The 7,954-nt window shown below is 51.7% G+C and overlaps 1 protein-coding gene across 5 annotated transcripts in view; it reads right to left on the bottom strand.

Annotated features, from left to right (window-relative positions):
- RNF152 (ring finger protein 152) overlaps positions 1–4,742 on the bottom strand; it is a 78,845-nt gene extending 74,103 nt beyond the window's left edge. The window contains exons 1-2 of one of the 5 annotated variants that reach the window (XM_068563519.1): positions 4,648–4,742; positions 3,389–3,512 (exon numbers count right to left, since the gene is read on the bottom strand). The gene's annotated coding sequence lies outside the window, so the exon portion shown is untranslated. Of the gene's footprint in view, positions 1–1,823; positions 1,845–3,388; positions 3,513–4,643 lie in introns of those variants that run through there. The other 4 variants (XM_068563516.1, XM_068563515.1, XM_068563518.1 and 1 more) reach the window with 4 other exon arrangements.
- Between the last annotated feature and the right edge of the window lie 3,212 nt (positions 4,743–7,954).

Genomic DNA, 7,954 nt, shown 5'->3' on the forward strand with positions numbered 1-7,954 from the left:
CAATTCCATACTTATGCTAAAGGTACATATCAAATCCTAAACGTTCTAATCCATGCACGCATTTATCACAACAAAGATTATTTGTGTGACCAGCACTCTGCACAGCAAAATCTCTCAACAAGCCACCAGCCGCTTAATCCACAGCCCCTCACAACGTCTATTCCACAGAACCCAACTATTTTTAGGGAGGGTGCGGCAAGGAAGGCTTTAAAACTTACCACCCTCATAGCCACCCTGGCTGCTGATGAAAGTTTGAATGTCCCAGAACTCTCAAGGTGTTCCATTAGCCCTATGACCAGAAAATATGTCTTGTCCAAATTCCTTTTTCTAATATCAAAGCAATAAGAGGATGACCCCAGACTACCCCACACATCCCCTGCCCCCTCTAGGTCTTATCTGCCGTGTTGGCTGAGGGAGGCCACATCCCGGGTGACGCTAGGCCCACCATTGTTCTTTTTCTACCCTGGGCTGCTCAAACTCAGGAAGTCTTAGACAAGAGGCAGACAGTGAGGGAGAGGAAGTGTGTAATCAACACCTCTCTATTATATAATGCTAAGCACAGAACCTCCTAGAACCAGCCTTGGAAACATCTCCTGGCCTATCACTTCAGAACAAAGAACTACTCAAAACAGGCAAAAAGAGAAAATAATTATCATTTTTTATTTGATGACAGGTGTGCGGTCATATTAGCAAATATAATACCAACATATTAGTAACGAACAGGCTGGAGTAGGACAAGATTCTTTAAGAGACGTATCATTTGTTCATTCAATCCATACTCGTATAACACTCAATGCGCTAAGCTAGACCCCATAGGAACACACTAGGCCACATCACTTGTGGAAGGTCATTAGTGCTACTCACCTATATCCGGTTTTCCCTTTTTCAGTACAAGAAATATCAGATTGTGGTTAAATGGGGTCATAGGACTAGTCTGGTGAAGCAACACAAGTCACTTCCGGGTCAGATCATGTCATTTTGGACCAAGATCCTCTGGAGCTTCCTCTCCCATGCTGCAGTGATCTTGTGACCTTGATCACACGTCAAGATCACACCCCCACCAATTTGGGTCGTTGCATGACTAAGATGAGCAGGGCCCACCTGCTGACCGTGTTGGACACACAGTGTGGGAAAGAAAGAAACCGGACCACTGAGACCCGGAGGTTATTTGTTACGGCAGTATAACCTAACCTATCTTGCTGATACATCACTGCTTAAAAAAGAGAGAAATCTGCAGACGTCCCCCTCCCATCTGTTTTCTAATTCAGAAAAGCAGAATTTATTTCAAAATTCAAGTGCAGCAGGGCCTGAATAATGCGTTGAAATGTAGAGGGCGCCAACAGGATAGACAGGTCTAAACAACTCTGAGAGAATAAGGAATGAAAACAGAATAACCTCTCAACAACGGTGAAATCTACCCATTCATGCGGAATTCAGCAGCGGAGCTTAAAGACTATGAAGAAAAGGTCACCTTCTGACAACAGGTCCAGACATTTGTGAAGCAGTGAGCACCCTAATGAAAGAGGCATTCAAGTAGAGGCGGGATGATCATAAGCTGCCTCCTCAGAAGTCCAATACCCCCTCTTTGTTCCTCTCTCTCTAGCATCCACTGCACCTAATTAGTCAGGTCTTCATTTCTCCATCACCCCAGAAGCTCTCGGAGGGTGGTTCGCCTTTGTGTCTCCACACCCCGCCCCAGCCCACCCCTTGGCAGCTATCAGAGAACCCAGTGTCTATCAGGTGCTCCATAAACATCTGCCAAATGAATTAAATGAACACTGTAGAAAGGACTCAGCTCTGGCGGAAAAAATCGGTCTCATCACCTCTAGGGCTCCTTCAACCTAAAACTAAAACACACTACTGCCGACATCTGGGAGTGGGGAGCATCCACCTAAAAGAACAAATTAAACATCAATACAACACTTGATTAGGATTTATTACAAGACACAATTGAAAACCAGATTGAAAGCTAGCCCTGCGCTACGGCTTTGTTCTTGGACGCGCATTTACATGTGCAGGCAGCTGTTTTCCCATGTGGAATTTTGTGAGTGAGGTATTTATTTTTTCTATTTAAAACATACACACACACACACCCTTTGTTTCTATTGCATTATTACACTCCCTATTATCCCATCACGTGGCTTCCCCTCTTGCAGGAACACAGCACACACCCTGCATTATTGCTGACATAAAAACCACTTGTCAAAATATCTCTACCTTAGCCCCACTACAAAGCTGATCTTTCCAAAGCACTGGTCTTTGTTTCAGCTGGGACAGGTTGATAACTCATCTACTTTTCCTAGTGATACTTGAATGCTCTGAGTCAAAGAATAAATGCCAGCATCACTGATGTTTTGTTAAAAGTCACGTTTCCAAACAAAACTACCCTAAAGGGGAATGACAAATCTTTCAAGTTTTTAAATTTTATTTTTTAAGGGATTTGGGGGAAAAAATGGTGAAGGGAGAATCTGCCCCGGATACCATGCTGTTGCTATAGTGCAAGAGACAGCACACTGGCCTCTGGTCCTCAGCCATCCCTTCTTCCTGCAAAATAAAACTTGAGTCTATGTCCATACACATTCTTCTTCCCTGCTTCTCGTGTAGGACACCATGACTCTGTCCTCTAGGAGACAACACCAACACCAGGTGTCCTGATCCATCTGAAGGTTAGGCTTTCACTGAGCTTTATCAAGATAACCCCAGACCTGGTTAGGTTGCCATCAAAACAGAACTATCCTTGGAAAGAAAAGAATAATGGGCCAGAGTTTTTGGAAAAGAACCAACACCTAAAGATAAAATGCAGACCGAGGGCCTAATGGTTCATGGCTATATAAATGGAAGCTTAACTGAAGCTCCATTTTCTGCTCCCCCAACTGTCCTCCCTCCCGCCTCCCAGTAACTTACTTCTGCACGTCCCTCCTGATACTGTGAACACTATTACAATAAAGAGAGGGGGGGAGAGACAGTGTTTCATAAGAAGGTGAACAATTAGGACATTTGACCAATACCTTTTCGACAAATGATATCCCACCTACAGACTGAAGCCAAAATGTATTACTACAGATAAGAAAGCAGACACATATCCAAACCCCACATTCAGATACAACTGCCTATGTGTGGATTATATCAAAATTTCCCTCAAAGGGAACCAGGTGGAATTTATACAACCCCAAACGCAGCCTGCCCTCAATGACTTCTTCAAAAGGAAGGTTTCAAGTCATTTGCAATTTCTTTCTTTGAATCAGGAGTTTCAGCAGCCCCTTCTCCTCCACACAGATAGGAATGCATGGTGTGATGCAGAAACCACCCAAATAGCCCCCCTGCAAACGCCCGTTGACCTAAATGACCCAGAGACACCCAGGAGGCTCCCCAGATGATCGGTGGTTACCTGAATCTGTCACCGAGTCCCTTTCACCCCCTTCTGCGTGATGACATCAAGTGGAAATGGTACGCGTTTGGGAGGCAAGAGGCTGACAAGCAGGCAGCACAACTGAGCCCGAGCTTTGTTCAGCCTGCAGTGAAATACATGCCGTGAGGGTTAGATACGCGCAGCAAAGGAACCCAAACGACCTCCCGGGCAGAGCGGCGGTGGCGGAGCGGGTGCGCTTGGGGAGGTGGAGGAAGGCGGCGGAGGTGTGGCGGGCTGGCGGGCCGCTGAGGGGCGTAACGCTGCCTAATCGTCTCCACGGGACAAATCACCACCTCCCCGACTCCTCCGCAGTCTCCCCCGCCCCTAAGTTATCCTCCGGTTGTGGAGCCTCCACTGGCGACGGTAATCCCTCAGAAAGAAAGAAAAACGAGAAGGCACAGCATAGCACCGTGGAGCACAGGCGAAATATCCTAGGCAAACCCGGTTATGCGGGAACGCGGGGCGCCCAGAGAGACACACCAGCGATGCGTTCGCGAGCATCCTTCTTTCCGACGCCCCTGTCCGCCACCTCATCAAGTCCCGGTCACTCTGTTTTGCCGATTTCTCTACTCTCTCCAAAACCTTGCGGCGCTGCCCCCAGCCTAGGCGGAACGGGGGACCGCCGCCTCCAGAGCAGCGTCCCACGAGTCCAGCCTGCTTTGTGCTGCCGCTGCCCTCCCAGGAGCGAGCGCCCCGGACGCGTGGGTGCGCACAAAAGACCCCCAACATCTGGCCCTCCACTAAGCCCTCTCCTCCCCGGAGGGGCCCGGGGACCGCAGAGACAACTTCCGGGGAGGGGGGGGGAAGCGCTCGACAGAGGCCCTGCCAGGGGCCGATCCCGGGGGGCGCGCGCGGCGCGGCCACGAGACCGGCTCCCTCGGACAGGAGCTCCAGAGGGCATCCGAGGACTCGGCGGAGCCGCCGACAGCGCCGCTCCCGAGCCCCAGCCGCGGGCGCAGCTCCGCCGGCGTTCGGAAGAGACGCAACTCCAGGGACCCCCTCCCGCGCGCCCCGGGGCTGCCTCGCCGCGCCCCGGGCCCCGCTCCCCGCGACCCCTGCGGCCCCGCCACCCCCCTTCACAGTCCAAAAGGTGCCCCCTCCACCCACCAGGCGGCACCTCCCTTTCCAGCTTCCCTAGCTCCGGGCGCGGCCGCCGCGGGGGCGCAGACATCCCTTCGCGCTCCTCTCGCCGCCTGCGACCCAGGAGGGACAGAGCCGAGAAACCGAAACTCACCGACCTCTCTCCGCGGCGGGCTCCGGCGCTCCCTACAGAAGCGGCGACGGCGGCGGCGGCGGCGGCGGCTGCAGCAGCATCGCCGGGGGGTCCCGGCGCGCCCGCCGCCCGCTCGGCCAGACGCGCGCCGAGGGCTGCGGGGCGGGCGCGGGGAGCGCGGCGGCGGCGGCGCCCGCAGCCCCAGCTCCCTGCTCGGACCCTCGGGAGGCGCCCCACCTGCCCGGCCGCCCTCCGCGCTCCCAGTCGAACACCGCCGCTGGGCGCTCGGCTCGGAGCGGGAGCTTTTTGTGTCACCGCCCAGACTCGGGCACCGAAAGGGGTGGGGGCGAGAGGCCGGGCTCCGCTCCCCGCGGCACCGCCCCTCCCCGACGGCTCCACCTCCCAACCCCCTTCCCTCCCACCTCCCCGCTGGTCCAGGACTTCTGTCTATCCGTCCCGAATCGCAAACCACCCACGGGCTGAGGAGCCGCCCACCCTCCCCCGCGCGCTCCCTCGGCCTTGCCTCCAAGTGCCCGACCTCGGCCGGGACCTCGACGTTGTCCCCTCCACGGCGCGCGAGTGGGACCCGAGCTGGAATCAGGTGTGAAAGGAGGCCGAGCTCAGCCGGCAGGAGGGCGGGGCTGAGGCAGGGGCAGAGGCCGGCGGGCACCAGTCTGCAGCTCGGGACCTGGGGACCGAGCGAGGGGGGAGTCGAGATCGTCACGTTTCCAGAAACTGCCCTGGGTCCGCGTCACCGCTGGTACTTTCTGGCTGCACCTAAGAGTTCATGTGGTCCAGGCAGGGCAGGGTCTTGCTTTGGCGGAGGGGAGGATGCGTCCAAAGAAGCCTGAATGACACCCCACCACCTGGTTCCCTAGGATGGGGTGCAGGGAGCAGGGACAGGGAGGGGCCAGTCCTGAGGGTTACATGGCAGTGCGAATCCCCGGGACCTCGGAGCCCACCCTATTCTCCACCTTGAAACCGAACTCCTACCTTAGGGACATGCTTAGAATGTCTAGTTCCTCCAAGAAAATCTAGGCGTGGCTCTTGTGTTAACTGCAAAATAGGAGAATGGAGGAGGGCGGTCGCTGGTAGAGGATGGTGTCCGTGCTCTCTGTTGCCTTTTTAAAGGATTTCTTTGCAGAATGGAAACACAAAAGTCTGTTCTATGACTCTAGTAAAGTGAAGCCTGCCAATTTTCCTGGATCTCCAGCACCAGGGTTCAACTGAGCGGTCCCTAGTCATCCAGCAGAGCGGGCAGCCTTTCCGGGCCGCTGGAATGGAGCTGTCTTTATGTCCCTACTGTCTTGTCCACGAGAAAAGAACTCCCATTCTAACCTCTCCCGATAGCTCATGTAAACGCTTCTGCCAAGATTATGAGATGGAAGCCCTATGAACCACGCTATGTGACCTACTAAAATTCAAAGTGTACTCAACGGACCTTTCTTGTCCTCAAATAAAAACCTGTTAATAGTGTTCCCAAATGTGCGGTCACTCAGCACATACAGAAATCAGTCACCAAGAAAAATAAAGCTTGATGGGTATCAGGCTTCTCTAGGAGCCCAATTAAAATGTTCACCTGGCTGACCCATGTCCTTTTGTTCCCTGAAGTTATATCCTCTATTGTACACCTGGCAGGAATGAAAGCGATATGTCTGTTTTAAAAGTAGACATATATTCTTGGAGTAGAAAACTTCATTCAGGAGTCTTATTTTCAGGCTCAACTTCAGGAGCCAAAAAAAATTCTTTTCCTTGTTGTTGTTGTTGTTTTAATGAGAAGCTAATAAGAGTACTGAAAATGCTGATGTTGACCAGGAGCTTTGAATAGGATGATGAGTTACAACACACCAAGCTTTTACTAGAAAAGTTTAGCCTAGAAATATTATTATACAAGAGTGACTTTAAAGACTACGTTGAGGAAGCTACTTTCAGGGATCGCTAATTATTACAAAATGTTTAAAATCTTTTTCAGCTGCTTTCCAAAAAATTCTTTAGGAGGATTCAAGCATTCAGCATGGTGTTGGGTAAACTCTAACACCCTTAGTCATTCATTCCCCCTGACTGGTATTTTAATTCACACTGCATCATGGGTGTTCTGCATTCTGTCCAGTCTTGTAAAGCTGTCACACAGAGAAGGTTAATTTACTGGGGCAGACCGGGATAGGCAGTTCTTAAGATTAGTTGGGGGCCAGCGCCAGGGCAGGCAGCCACGGTTTGAGTCTGGAGAGGCACAGGCTACATGTCGAAAAGGATTCTCCAGTGAGACACTTCCAGGATCAAGGCAGTTAAGAGCAGGCAGTGTTCAGAAGCGCACGCTGGCAGGCAGCATGGTCAAAGCTTCAGGAAGGCATCACGCTCCAGACTGAGGCGCTGTGCCCATGTGTGGGAGGGAGGGAGACGAGATCAAGGCAGCACCCCAGGTCTTGAAGAACCAGGGTTATCAGGATGGGGCCCCCGGCACTGGGGAGTAAGATAGGATCAGATAGTCTTTAGTTCATTCAACAAATACTCCTTGAGTGTGGACTCTGTACCTGGAACATGGCCCTAGATTTAGGACAGAGAAGGAAACAGACCCACATCCCTACCCTCACAGAACTTTACATTCTAATGGAGGAAGCCGGGAATACACAAGATAATAAATACGTGAAAGAAACTGTGTGCTGGGGAGGGAAAGGGAAGGGAAGAGGGGAAAAATCAAGCAGGGAGGGGGGTTGTGAAGACTTTGTATTGGATGGAAGCTGAAATTTTAGTTTGGTGGCCAGGGAGGGCCCCCTGAGAAGGTGCCTTTTGAGGGGAGAGCTGAAGAGGGAGAGACTTCCTGCCATCAGACAGGATGTGTGTGTGAGGGGGCGGGCTCTAATATCCCCACTCCACTGCCCTGGGCTGAGTCGAGATACTGGGATTGGGTTACAAGGTTAGTCAGACCAGTAACATTTATTGATGCTTAGTCACTTGAGGTTGAATGAAAACCGCTTAAATCCAGGCAGGGATGAGTTCTTATTCATCTTTGTACCCACAGCATCAAGCATAGGTATCCCATAAATGTTTATTGAGCTGAACCCTTAAATCTCCTAGAACACGGGGTGGGGCTGAGATAAATGTGACCCCATGATTCCCAGGACTGCCCTTCTATCAGGATGACACTTCCACAAAACAATGTGATAATCTTTTGTTATCACTTTTCATGACTGTCTTCTTGATCTTTGAGGGCAGAGAAGATTATATTTCAACTTGTTCCCTGAGCACCTAAGAGGCTAAGAGGGAGGGAGAGAAGGAGGAAATACAGGAGAGAGGCAGAGACAGAGGAGAATTAGGACAGGGAAACAAGCAAA

Source organism: Eschrichtius robustus, chromosome 14 (assembly GCF_028021215.1).
Source record: "Eschrichtius robustus isolate mEscRob2 chromosome 14, mEscRob2.pri, whole genome shotgun sequence".
NCBI lineage: Eukaryota > Metazoa > Chordata > Mammalia > Artiodactyla > Eschrichtiidae > Eschrichtius > Eschrichtius robustus.